General features: G+C 56.3%; 1 long non-coding RNA gene across 1 annotated transcript; it reads right to left on the bottom strand.

Moving 5' to 3' along the window:
- Positions 1-350: 350 nt before the first annotated feature.
- On the bottom strand, positions 351-8216 carry LOC131823250 (uncharacterized). The gene is made up of 3 exons (XR_009350532.1): positions 7796-8216; positions 1426-1485; positions 351-642 (listed from the first exon to the last, which is right to left on the bottom strand). It is a non-coding gene; the product is annotated as an uncharacterized LOC131823250 (long non-coding RNA).
- Between the last annotated feature and the right edge of the window lie 4705 nt (positions 8217-12921).

Genomic DNA, 12921 nt, shown 5'->3' with positions numbered 1-12921 from the left:
CACTATGTAGATCCAAAACTCTGTACCCACTCAGCAGGAACCCAGACCCTGGCCCCCAGCATTCCGCTTTCTGTCTCCGTGGCTTGCCTGTTTTAGGGGCCTCCTATAAATGCAATCAGACCGTGTGTGTCTTTCTGAGGCTGGCTCGTTTCACGGAGCACAACGTCCTTAAGGTTCATCTACAGTGTAGCAGGAGTCCGGATTTCCTTCCTTCCCGCCCCCCCCCCCTTTTTTTTTCTTTTTAGTAAACTCCAGCCCCAGGTGGGGTTGGTCTCACCACCCCAAGATCAAGAGTCACATGCTCTATGAACTGAGCCATCCAGGTGCCCCAGGATATCCTTACTTTCTTTTTCAAGACCTTATTGATTTACTTATTTATTAGAATGAGAGAGAGAGCAAGCACAAGCAGGGGGACGATCAGAGGAAGAGGGAGGAGGAGACCCCACACCCAGGGAGACTCTGACAGGGGGGTAATCCAATGAGTGCCAGTGAAATCGGGATTGGCCGCTGGACCAGCGGAGCCTGCCAGGCGCCCCTTAACGCTGGGTGATACTGCAGGGTCTGGTCCCACCACGGTTTGCTTATCCATTCATCCGCTGATGGACACTTGAGTTGCTTCCGCCTTTTGGCTGTTCTGGATGCCTATTGTCATCAGTAAAGTCTTTTGTTGTTGTTTTAAGATTTTATTTATTTATTTGACAGAGATCACAAGCAGGCAGAGAGGCAGGCAGAGAGAGAAGAGGAAGCAGGCTCTCCTCGGAGCAGAAAGCCCGATGCGGGGCTCGATCCCAGGACCCTGAGATGATGACCTGAGCTGAAGGCAGAGGCTTTAACCCGCTGAGGCACCCAGGCGCCCCTGTCATCAGTAAAATCTTAATGGAACCAGGACATGGGATTGGGGTAAGGAAACTGGGGCACTTGCCTCAGGCACAACTTTTAAGGGAATGCCACAAAACTCAGTCATCAAGATCAACTGTATTCTAAAGCAGTATTCTTTACAAAATCAAAACAGATGCAAAATAAAACACCCCACCAATGGAAGACAAAATATTAAGATTTTAAATATCCAGTAGGGCAGGGACTAGGGGCAGGGCAGGGAAGTGAGCTCTGCAGGTACATCAGATCCTCTCTTTATTTATAATTGTCCTTTTTTTTTGTTCACCATAGATTTTTTTGGCACTGATTTTGATTTTTTAAAATATGTATCTTTGGGTGCCTGGGTGGCTCAGCGGGTTAAGCCTCTGCCTTCGGCTCAGGTCATAATCCCAGGATCCCTTTCTCTCTGCCTGCCTCTCTGCCTACTTGTGATCTCTGTCAAATAAGTAAATAAAATATTTAAAAACATAAAAATAAAATCAAATATGTATCTTGATGATTGAGATTTTGGTGTCCCCTTAAATTTTGTTCCCAAGACAAGGGACTCACCTTGCCTTAGACCCAGGCCTTGAAGACGTCCCTCTCGGCACCAAGAAGAGCTGACTGCATCTGTTGGGGGTGAGATCACAGCCCCCCCACCCCGTGGGAGAATACGTGAGTCCGGGGACTTCCCCAGCGAGGGAAATGGGCATGTCCGTATCCACCTCAAAAATGAGACCCTTTGGGGCGCCTGGGTGGCTCCGTAGTTGGGCATCTGACTTGAACTCAGGTCATGATCCCAGGGTCCTGGGATCAAGCCCCGTGTCAGGCTCCCTGCTTGGCGGGAAGCCTGCTTCTCCCTCTGGCACTCCCCCTGCTTGTGTGCTCTCTCTCTGTGTGTCTTTCTGTCAAATAAATAAATAAAATCTTTATTTATTTATTTATTTTTAAAGAATTTATTTATTTATTTGACAGACAGAGATCACAAGGAGGCAGAGAGGCAGGCAGAGAGAGAGGAGGAAGCAGGCTCCCTGCTGAGCAGAGAGCCTGAGATGCGGGGCTCGATCCCAGGACCCTGGGATCATGACCTGAGCCGAAAGCAGAGGCTTTAACCCACTGAGCCACCCAGGCCCCCAATAAAATCCTTTTTTTAAAAAGTGAGACCCTTAAAAAAAAGAGAGACTCTTTGTCTCAAGAATCAATAAATGCAACCACATTTTTAAAAGATTTTATGTATTTATTTGTCAGAGAGAGAGAGTGAGCACAAGCAGAGGGAGCAGCAGGCAGAGGGAGAAGCGGGCTCCCTGCTGAGCTGGGAACCCCAGGACCCTGGGATCACGACCTGAGCCCAAGACAGATGCTTAACCAACTGAGCCATCCACGCACCCCTGGAACCCCATTTTTTGTAATGTTGCATTGGTTGAAGGTACTAGTAAGACCGAACTTTTATCAGGTGCTTACTACGTGCTGGGCATTTGGTAAGCAGTCTCTCTGCTGGGGGCTCACTCTGCGTTCCCTCCCCGCTAAGTGGCACTTTGCAGGTCGGCCAAGTTCACAGAGGAAGGAAGAGAGACGTGGAAAGACAGTGTTATTCGTTCAAGGGCACAGAGCTCAGAGTTCCCTGAGGATATCTCCAGATCCTCCAAATATCCCAAGACCCCAGAGGTTAGGACTGGATGTTTGGAGCCTCGAGGGAAAGGACAGGGAGCGGTGGGGGGCCAGGGGGCCAGGAGGATGGAGGAAACCAGACCCGGAAGGAGACAAAACAGCGGGAGTGCGGAAGGATGCGTGTTTTCCTGGTGAAGAGGGGAGGCGGCCTGCCAGGCAGAGGATACAGCCTGGCGGTTCAGGAAGAGGCTGATTCCTAGGAAGGGTCTGGACATGGATTCTTTGAAGCTCTGCTTTGCTCTGGCTAAGAGGGCAGGCCCAGGGGGCAGAAAGCATTGACATTGTGGGGTGCAAAATTTAAGGGAACGACAAAAAAACTCAGTCACGAGGACGGCTCATCTTTTTTCTCTCATTTTAAAAATTGAGATCTAATTCTCATACCACAAAACTCACCCTCTTACAGTGTCCAGCTTAGTGCGTTTTGCACAGTGAAAAGCTAGAGCGGCTATTACCTCTGGTCCAGAATGAGAGAAACGTCTCAATACCATAGTTTGACTCCAACGACTGCTCCCCAAAGTCCGGGCTGGGTGGGATGGTAAAATGCGCGTCTAGGCGGGATCATTGATGGGAGACCCAGCCAAAAGGGGAAAACCAGCATGATTGATCTGCCCTGATTGAAAATTTTGATTCAATGTATCCATGGATTTCTTTCTTTTTTTCCCTTTGCTTTACTTTCTTAAAAGCATCAAAATCTCACTGCTCATCCTGAGTTTCTGCTTCACCCAAGTCCAGGCTCTGCTTCTTGGGACTCTGCCTTTAAACCCGCCCTCACCGCCCCCTCCCCCCAACCCACCCCCCCAACCCCCCCTTCCCCCCCCCCCCCCCGCAGTGAAAATCTGGGAGCCAGGGGGTTGCTCTTAGTGGATGAAGGAACAAAGCAAGGAGGCTGGGGGGGGTCAGCCTGCTGGGGGGTGGGGGAATCCAGGCTCGAATGCCTCAGAAGGGAAGGCGGGCCTGGGGTGGATGTGGGGACAGGGGGGCCGCCTGGAGGTCTCCATCGTTACCGGAGGTGTTAGGGTTCCCGGCGCCTGAGGCCCCGACCTCCCGTGGGTCGGTCCTTGGAGGCGGGGCCTCGGGGGGGCGGTCCTGAGGGCGGAGCCCCGCAGTGGACTAGGGGCCTTATAAGGAGAGGAAGAGAGATCGGCACCTTCCAGACCATGGGAGGGCGTGGTGTGAACCTGAGGACTGCAGCGGGTGAGGCCTACCCTGCCGGGGCCTAATCCCCCGCTTCCAACTTCCAGGACCTCCAGTGACTGTGGCTCAACCCCCTAGCCTACGCGGTTTTGTTATGGTGGCCTGAGCTGAGCCGGAGGGGGTGCGAGGGGCGTGGGGCATGGACAGAGCCTCCCAAAGGGCCGATGGAAGGGGTGGGCTGACCAAGGAGGCTCTGATAGCTCGGCTTTGAATCCCCGCCTTCTTCCTGTCCCGCTGTGGGCCCTTGGGTGCGTCAGTCCCCTGCTCCACTCCCGTGCCTCAGTTTCCCTCGCTGCTAACGAATATCATAGCATCATCCAGGATTGTTCCGAGCACCAAAGAATTCCTTCTGGCCCACACTTACAAGAGGGCTCCTTAAGCGCTGTAACTTCCTCTAACTTTTAGGCACTGATTGAAGGCCCAAGGGATGCTGATATGGTGTCAGGGGCAGGCACCCCACTTTGGGTGGAGAGGTCAGGGGAGATGACACTTGAGCTGAGACCTGAGTGACATAAAGCAGCCAGGCTGGGGAAGCATGAAGCAGAGTGCTTCTAGCACAACTCGTGCAAAGGTCCTGGGGTGGGGCTGTGCCTGGAATGTTTGAGGAGCCCCCAGGAGGCCCGGGTGGCTGGAGCAGAGTTAGTGAGGGGCAGAGGTGGGGGAGATGCGATCAGAGAGGTGGGCCTTGGGATCTGCGGTGGGGGTGGGGGTGGGGCATCTGGATGTGCCAGGAAGTCTCTGGCAAGTTTGAAGAAGGAGAAGAGCTGGCCTCTGACATCATGGGTTGTTTTTTTTTTTTTTTTTTTTTTTTTTGCAGAGATGAACAAGATGTGATTCCTGTCCCTAAGGAGAGGCTTCCGGGTGGATGTGAGTCATCCTCTGAAGCTGGAGGTGTTGGTAAGACAGGACGGGCTGCAAGGAGGTGGGGTTGATCCTGCAGGCGGTGGAGGTGACAAGAGCAGGGGTCAGGAGGTGAGGAGGCCAGGCAGGTTCGGGGACTGCTGAGGAGGAGGGAGGGCGGGGTCGGGGAGGGGTGGGCTGGCCGGCAGCAGGTGGCCTGGACGCCTGCCAGCTGCGACATCCTAGGAGGGGTGGAGGGGGTTCTGCTCTGAGGTCACACTCACCTGGATCGAACCCCATCTGCACCCCTGCTGCATCCTTGACTTGAGGACTTAACCTCTAACTCCCACTTTTCGGGGAAGGATCCGGCTAGTGAAAGGGTTGCCTAGAAGATGTGTGGCACACAGGAAGCGCTCCTCATACCCCTGCCCTGCCCTGCCCTGCCCTGCCGGGGTGACCTGGCAATCCACCGGCGGCCACCCTCTCCCTCCCCGGACTCCCATGTCCCCCAGCTGGCCCCCTGCTGCTGTGCTCAGGTCCCTCGTCTGGTCGCCCTCCCCAGATGAAGCACCACCGGGAACCCTTCCTGCTGCCCTTTGAATGTGCGGAACGTGGTCTTGCACCCAGACCTTTGCCCGTTCCTCTCCCTGGAACCCCCTTCCAGCCCCGGGTCATCTTGCCCCGCCCCCCTCTCAGCGGGACTTCCCCTGACCCCCCAAGATGTTTCACACAGCCCTCCCCGGTGCATTCCATGCCCCCCTTTTTCCTTCTTAGCAGTTAGTGTCCTGGAACACGCTACTGTCTTCCTTTCCCGGCATCACTGTTACCGCGCCCTAACGTGGGCTCCGCGCCCTGCAGTGTTTCCAGAGCACAGCAGGTGCGCAGTAAAGCTGTGCTGGTTGCACGACTGCAGGGCTCCCGTCACAACTGCAGGGAGAAGTGAGATGTCGTGTTCCGCGCAGAGGTCTCACAGGACCGCAGACTGTCCGAGACCATCGCCAACGCTGCCTCGTTGGCTGGAGGGCTGGTACTTCTCCGGTGCTTAGCCAATCGCTTGGCTGGAGGGCACCGTCCCCAGAGACCTCTCTCAACTCGGAGCCCAGGGGCGAGCTGGGGCGGGGGTAGGGGTGGGCCGTGACCCCCAGAACCTCGGGGGGCCTCGGAAGAGTGCCGGCTTCACACCCATAGTGTAGCTGTCTCTGGGGCTCCACAAACAAATACACCAAAGGACATGGGTCTATTCTCTCCGCATTCTGGAGAGCAGAGGTCCAAGGTCAAGGTGGCCGCTGGACTGTGGAAGTTCCCAGGGAGAATCTGTCCTGGGCCCCTCTGGTGGTGCTGGTTCTCGTTGGCTCACAGATGCCTGGCTCCCACCTGCCTCTGGACCTGCACTTGTCCCTGAGTGCCTCTGTGTCTTCACAAGGACCCCAGGCACCGGCTTCGGGGCCCACCTGAATCCCAGTGACCTCCTCTTAATTTAACCAATTGTATCTGCAAAGACCCTATTCCCAAGTGAGGTCCCACTCATGGGTTCCGAGTGGGCAGGAGTTTGCGGTGGGGAGACACCATTTGCTCCAACACCCAGCAAAGATTCGGGGCTCGCAGGCTGGAGGAGAGCCAGACGCGCAGACAGGCCGGGTGGGGTGGGGGTCCCCTCCGCTCCCTGGCCCGCAGCGGCTAACTCCTCAACTCCAGCTCCGGGGCAGATCTCAAATCCCTCTCCTCCGGCCTCCGGAGGCACCACCCCCGAGCCTGCTTCTAACATTTGTGGGACCCAGAGCAAGAATTCGGGGGGCACACCCAAAACCCACCTCTCAGGGTTCAAAAGCCTGTGCACCAAATAAGAAAATGCCGCCCAAGCGTGTTCTGTCCTCCCATCGGGACAAATGCTCTGGGGATGAGAGACGCGTGTCAGGACCGTCAGCTTCACGGTCACGGGGATGGTTACAATAGGAAACACAGGTGATAACCAGGGCTAGGAAGGATGTGGAGACATTGGGACCCTTGCATGCGCATGCGCTGGTTGGAACGTGAAGTAGCGCAGCCACTGTGGAAAAGTCTGGTAGGGGCTCCTGGGGGGCTCAGTGGGTTAAGCCTCTGCCTTTGGCTTAGGTCCTGATCTCAGGGTCCTGGGATCGAGCCCCGCATCGGGCTCTCTGCTCAGCGGGGAGCCTGCTTCCCCACCTCTCTCTGCCTGCCTCTCCGCCTACTTGTGATCTCTGTCTGTCAAATGAATGAATAAAATTCTTTAAAAAAAAAAAGAAAAGTCAAGTCTGGGAGCTCCTGCAAGGGGCGAGTGTGGAATCACCATCTGACCTGCCCAGTCCACCCTGGGGAGCCGAGAGCCGTGTCTGCGCAAAAGCCTACGTACGAGTGTTAATAGCAGCAGCGTTTGTGACGTCCAAAACGGGGCATCAGCCCAGACGTCCATCAGCTGATGACGGGTGAAAACGTGGTCATTCACCCACACCCCAGAATTCAGTCACCCACGAACAGGGGCGAGACGTCTATGTGCTGCCCCGGGGACGGACTCCGAGTCCACGACGCTCAGGGAGGGAACCCACACAGATGGCCACACGGGGTGTGAGTCCACGCGAGTGACATGCTCAGATCGGGCTCCTCCACGGACAGGAAGGGGGCTCGTGGGGGCTGGGGGCTGGGGGAAGGGAAGGAATGGGGCCTCTTTGGGGGTTGATAGAACATTCGAAGGTTGATTGTGGTGAATATAGTACAGCTGTGAATGTGGAAAAAAAACAACCACTGAACTGTGCCCTTGAGGGCGTGAATTGTATGGTATGTTAATTACATCTCAATAAAGTTGTTAGGAAAAAAGAAAAGCCCAGCGGCAGGGCCTGGTCCCATTCCCCCTCCCCTTCAGCACATCTGGGCTGCATCTGTGACTCGCTGACCACTGGGGCACGAGAGAAGGGGCCCTGCCTGAGGCAGGCCTAACTTTCAAGAGGCCTGGAGCTCCTGTCCGGTTCTCGGGGCTCCTGGGATCCCATCTAAGAAGTCCCACTGGCCGCAGCCCCGGGGACGTGTGACCACACAGAAGGGGAGAGAGGCTGCCTGAGGCCCCAGCCCGGCCCACCTGCGAGTTTGACGCCACCAGTGACTCCCGTCAGCCCTGCATGGGACAGAAGAGCCACTCGGCTGAGCCCCATTCCCAGCTCCCAGGACTGTGAGTGGTAATAAAGTCTGGGGGCCGCTGGTTACACGGAGATAGCCCAGGACTCACCCCTTCAAACCCTCCCGGCAAGCCTGCTTCACAGTTACAGCTCTCCGTTCCTCGGGGCTCTGCCCCGGCCCCGGGGGCATGGAGAGAGCCGACCTCGGTCCCCGCCGCCTGCCTCTGTTTCTCTCCTGGCAGTTTGTTCGCTGTGAGAAGGGTCCTCGCCTGCACACAGGTGGCAGCTCAGCGCGCCCATCCTCTCCCTCTCCCCCCGCAGAAGCCGGCCAGCTGCCCTTTGCTACCGGAGTCCGGGGAGTGTGCCCTTGGGAGGCTGCCCGAGAGGGTGAGATCCGCCCCGTGCCGGAAACAGGTGATTCTGAGTCCAGGGCATTGGGGTGACGTGTAGAAGAGGAGGTGTAGAGAGAGGTTCGGAAAGGTCCACGGGCCAGGTCCAACTGCACCACCGGCCACCACGCAGGCCGCTGCAGACCCGGCCCCGGGGGCTTTCCCAGCCTCCGTGTCACCTGCGCTGGCCGGTGGCAAGCCGCTGTGTGTGGCTACTGAGCCCTTAAAATATGGCTGGTGTGACTGAGAAACGCCTTTTATTTTTATTTTTATTTTTAAGATTTTATTTATTTATTTGACAGACAGAGATCACAAATAGAGAGGCAGGCAGAGAGAGAGAGAGGAGGAAGCAGGCTCCCTGCTGAGCAGAGAGCCCGTTGCGGGACTCGATCCCAGGACCCTGAGATCATGACCTGAGCCGAAGGCAGACGCTTAACCCACTGAGCCACCCAGGCGCCCCGCCTTTTATTTTTTTAAGTTTTATTTTTTTAAGTAATCTCTACACCCAACATAGTTCAAATGCACGACCCTGAGGTCAAGAGTCGCATGTTCTCCCAACTGAGCCGCTCAGCCATCCTGAAACCAAATTTTATTTTATTTTATTTATTTTTATTTTATTTATTTTTTAAAATACATACATCCCATTTTTTTTAAAGATGTTTGTTTGTTTGTTTGTTTGTTTGACAGAGATCACAAGGAGGCAGAGAGGCAGGCAGAGACAGAGGGGGAAGCAGGTTTCCCACTGAGCAGAGAGCCCGATGCGGGGCTCGATCCCAGGACCTGGAGATCAGGACACTTAACCTCCTGAGCCACCCAGGTGCCCCTATTCTTTTTTTTTTTTTAATTGACATATAATTGACATATAACCATTGTGTAACCTTAGTGTGTACAATGTGTGCTGATTTGATACATTTAAATATCCCCACGTGATTAGCACCAGAGTTTACTTAGCACCTCTCTGAGGTCAGACGACTACCATTCCTCTTTTGTGGTAGGACAGTCTGTTTCTACTGGGACCACATTGCTCTGCATAGCAGTCCCAAGGAGGCTTTTTCTTTTTTATTTATTTGTTTTTCATTTTTGAAAGATGAAATCTATCAAACACAGAAACACCATCTATAACTTGTATGTCCGGCATATAGCATAGAACCTTCACAACCAGCAAGCTTACAAAATCAAATATGACCACCGTGTTGAAGCCCCACTGTCTCCACCTGTCCCCAGACAAAACCTGTCGCCAGACAAAACCTCCGGGTCTGCTTTTCCTTCCAATTCTATTGTGTTTGTAGGACCCCTAAATGACACATCGGCCAGGTCAGCCAGGTTCGGAATTCTCATAAACATGGTAGAATAGTGGCGGCTTTCTTCTGCGCTTTCTTCTGCGCTTCGCTTTCTTTGCACGATCTTATGTCTGGGAGGCCATTCTGTGGCTGGGTGTTCCCCAAGGCACTTTCCTCTTCACTGCTATATAATATTCCATAGCATGAATATACAGGGACCGTGGGTACATTGATGGATATTTGGGTTGTTTGGGGGTTTTGGTTCCCTATTACAACAAGCAGTGAGGGTTTCAAAACCCAAACGAGATCCTCTGCTATGGGATGAGGACTTGAGACAGCCCTCGGACAACAGCCTTTAAGACCCTGACACTCTCAGGCCTATAGACTGCAAGGACTTGAATCCTTCCATCAACAGTGTGAACCAGCTGGAAGGGCATTTTGGTGAAGCCCCGGCCAGAGGACCGAGCTAAACTGCATTCAGATTCCTGACCCTTGGAACCGGAGAGAAGAAATGGGAGTTGCTTTAAGCGTCTGCATTTGGGGCTACCTGTTACGCAGCAGTAGCTCGCTACTACGCCAATGTCTGATTACATGTTCATCTTAAAAGCTTCAAGTTGAGCAAAAATAAAATGGCTGCACTAAGCTTCGGTGAAGCTTGATTTTAAAGTAAGCTTTTCCTCTCTTCTGCAAACCTCCCCTCCTTCCTTCTTATCCTTCTGTTTCAGGAACCCAGAACCGCCACGAAAACGGCTGATAGCACAAACCCAATTCCTGCTAGATCCTGTGCTTCCCTGCAAAATGCCCCAGCGCCTTCCTTGGGGAGGGCCCAGGGTTTCTGAAGGCTGCCACCAGCCGTAGCCTCCTTTGCCGGGCATCCATGGCAATAAAGTTATCGTCTCTCTTTATCAAACTCTTGGCTTAGTGTTATTACGGTGGCCCGAAGCTCCAAGGTTGATTTTGGACATCTCCACCTGCTGGAAGTTCTCCCCCGGTGCCCTGCCTGACCTGCAGGCCTAGACTCAGTGCTGGCCTGGTCCCGTCCTGTGGGAGGCTTTCTCTCCACACGTTCAGACCAGGAGGTTGAACTCCTCCTTCTCTCTGAGTCCTGGCTTAAATGTCAGCTTCTCCAAGTCAAAGCCAGCCTTCTGCAGAGGGACCCACCGATTTTAAACTGCATCCCCACATACCCCACTGACCCCCAACCCCTTCACCTTGTTTCCCCCCGTTTCCCGTCTTCCCATACGCCATGTCATTCGCTTATTTGTGCTGCGTGTGTCTGTGTCCTGTCTCTCAGCTCCCCCCGTGCCCCCCTGCCCCCGAGCAGGGATCTTTGTTGGGGCCGAATTGCCCCAGCGCCAGTGCGTGGCTCGGGGAGAAGTTGGCCAGTATTCGTCCCTGTCTCCAATGCAGTCCGCTCCCTAAATCCAGGGCTGCCTGCCAGCCCCGCCACCCCCTTCCCGCCCAGCTTCCACCTGCGATTATAGGTTCCAGCCCCCCAGGTCCCCGACGTCGGCTCCTAGACTCCAGGGTTAGCGCAGGGCTCTGGAACCAGGGGTCCGGAGGCCCCAGGGCCCTCCGTGCTCGGGAATGCGCCGCGCCGCCCAGCCAGACTCCGGCGTCCGGCCCTTCCCCGGGCTCCGGAATCCCGGCCCCACAGATCCAGGCTCCGGAATTCAGGATCCGGGTTCTCGAGCCGGGCCCGGAGCCAGTGGCAGCCGTTGCACGGAGGTTTTTGAAAGATGTGGCGCCAAACCCTGCGCGGGGCGAGCGCGGCGACAGGAGGGGCGCGGAGCGCACGGCCGGGACGGGGCCTGGCGGGCAGCACGGTGCGGGCGCGGACCCTCGTACCCCGTCCCCGCACCCCCGTCCCCAGAGCAGACAGTCACCAGGGGCCGGCGGGTGGGGGGTTCGCGTCCCGCCTGCGCCCCGCCCCGCCCCGCTGGGGGTCCCGTGCCTTAGTTTCCCCCGCAGGCCTTGCCCCGGAGCGTCCTGCTGCGTGCCTGGCGGGGGCAGCCGGCGCAGGGGGCACCCAGCCTCGCGGGGCGGCGGGAGGGGTGAGCCCGGACCTCCGGCTCCGCAGAGGAGCGGGGCGGGGGCCTGGCAGCTGCGGTCCCCGCCCCGCCCGTCCAGCGCCAAAATTTGAAAATTGCGGTCACCTCCCAAACCGCGCGGGGAAGGGGGAGCCCAGGGCCCCACCCACGGGAAGCGCAGGGCTTTCTGGGACTTGGAGTCCAGCCCCCGGGGGTCCCGCGTGTGGGGTGGGGCGCGACGGGCACCCGAGGCCCGCCCAGCGCCAAGGGGTCGGGGTGGGGAGTAGGGGCCAGACTCGTTCTACACACGCGAGGGCTGAGGCCCAGGCCTGTCGGTGCAACCGCCGGGAGGGGACTGGCCTCCTGGCCCGGGAAAGACCGGGAGGCGTAGAGGGGCGAGAGGCGTTCGGGGCGGGGTGCGACCCTGCAGGGCCCTGAGCCGGGTGGGGGGTGGGGGTGGGGAGGGACGGCCAGGACTCTGGGCTGCGGTCAGCTCAGTGGAGCTCTGGTGGGGAGGGGGCTGCAGCTAGGTCTGGGGGCGGGGAGGTCTGGCAAGGTGACCCCCTGCCACCCTCAAACCGCAGTCACTTTCCTCCCGCTCCCGCCCTGCCCCCTGCAGCATCACGGATTCGTTCTCGCATCCTACATCCTGCCACCGTCTCTTCTGTTTGATGACGGCACAGGCAAAGATACCGGGTTTCAAGCGCAAGGTCACTTTTTTTTTTTTTTAAGATTTTATTTATTTATTTGACAGACAGAGATCACAAGTAGGCAGAGAGGCAGGCAGAGAGAGAGGAGGAAGCAGACTCCCCGCTGAGCAGAGACCCTGGGATCACGACCTGAACCGAAGGCAGAGGCTTTAACCGGCTGAGCCACCCAGGTGTCGGTCCCATCAAGCGCAAGGTCTCTTTTGAGAAGGCAGCACAGTGACGGGTCTAGCTGGGGACTGTTCCTGCTTGGGTTCTAAGGTGGGGCCCTTGACTCCTGGTGAGAGGGCAATTCAGAGTGAGTTTCAGGTGTTGGAGACAGGTGAGCATCCCAGCCCTCCGAGGGCTGGAAGGGCAATCACGGTCTCCGTGTGACATTTGCAGGAGTCCCCAAGCAAGGCCGTTTCAGCCCAATTCCCCAAGGTGGGATGTCTGGGAAGGAGGAGTTCTCCGGGCAAGTTCCAGGGTGAGGGGAAGGAAGTGGTTCTCCACTGGGGGCGATGGCAGGGGGAAGTGACTAGACATTTGGTTGTTTGGACTGGAGTGGGGCAGTGGTGCTGCTGGCATCAGGTGGAGGCTGGGGCGCCCAGAGGTGGTCCTCCACTTTCTGCCCCACCACAGAGAACAATGGGCCCAGGCCGTGGGCCGGGACCGGCCCTACAGATTCCCCTCCAATGGGTGTCTTACATAAGTGGGATGCGGTACTATGTGGCCCTTTGTGCCTGGCTTCTTTCAGTGAGGTGTTTCTTTTCTTTTCTTAAACTGACCTGTCCTTGACATGTTACATTGTGGAAGTTGCAGGTGCACGACCTGCCGATCTGAGGTTTGTG

Source organism: Mustela lutreola, chromosome 2 (genome assembly GCF_030435805.1).
Source record: "Mustela lutreola isolate mMusLut2 chromosome 2, mMusLut2.pri, whole genome shotgun sequence".
Classification (NCBI taxonomy): domain Eukaryota; kingdom Metazoa; phylum Chordata; class Mammalia; order Carnivora; family Mustelidae; genus Mustela; species Mustela lutreola.
The sequence above is the reverse complement of the archived record's forward strand: the minus strand, read 5'-3'. Positions and strand labels throughout refer to the sequence as shown.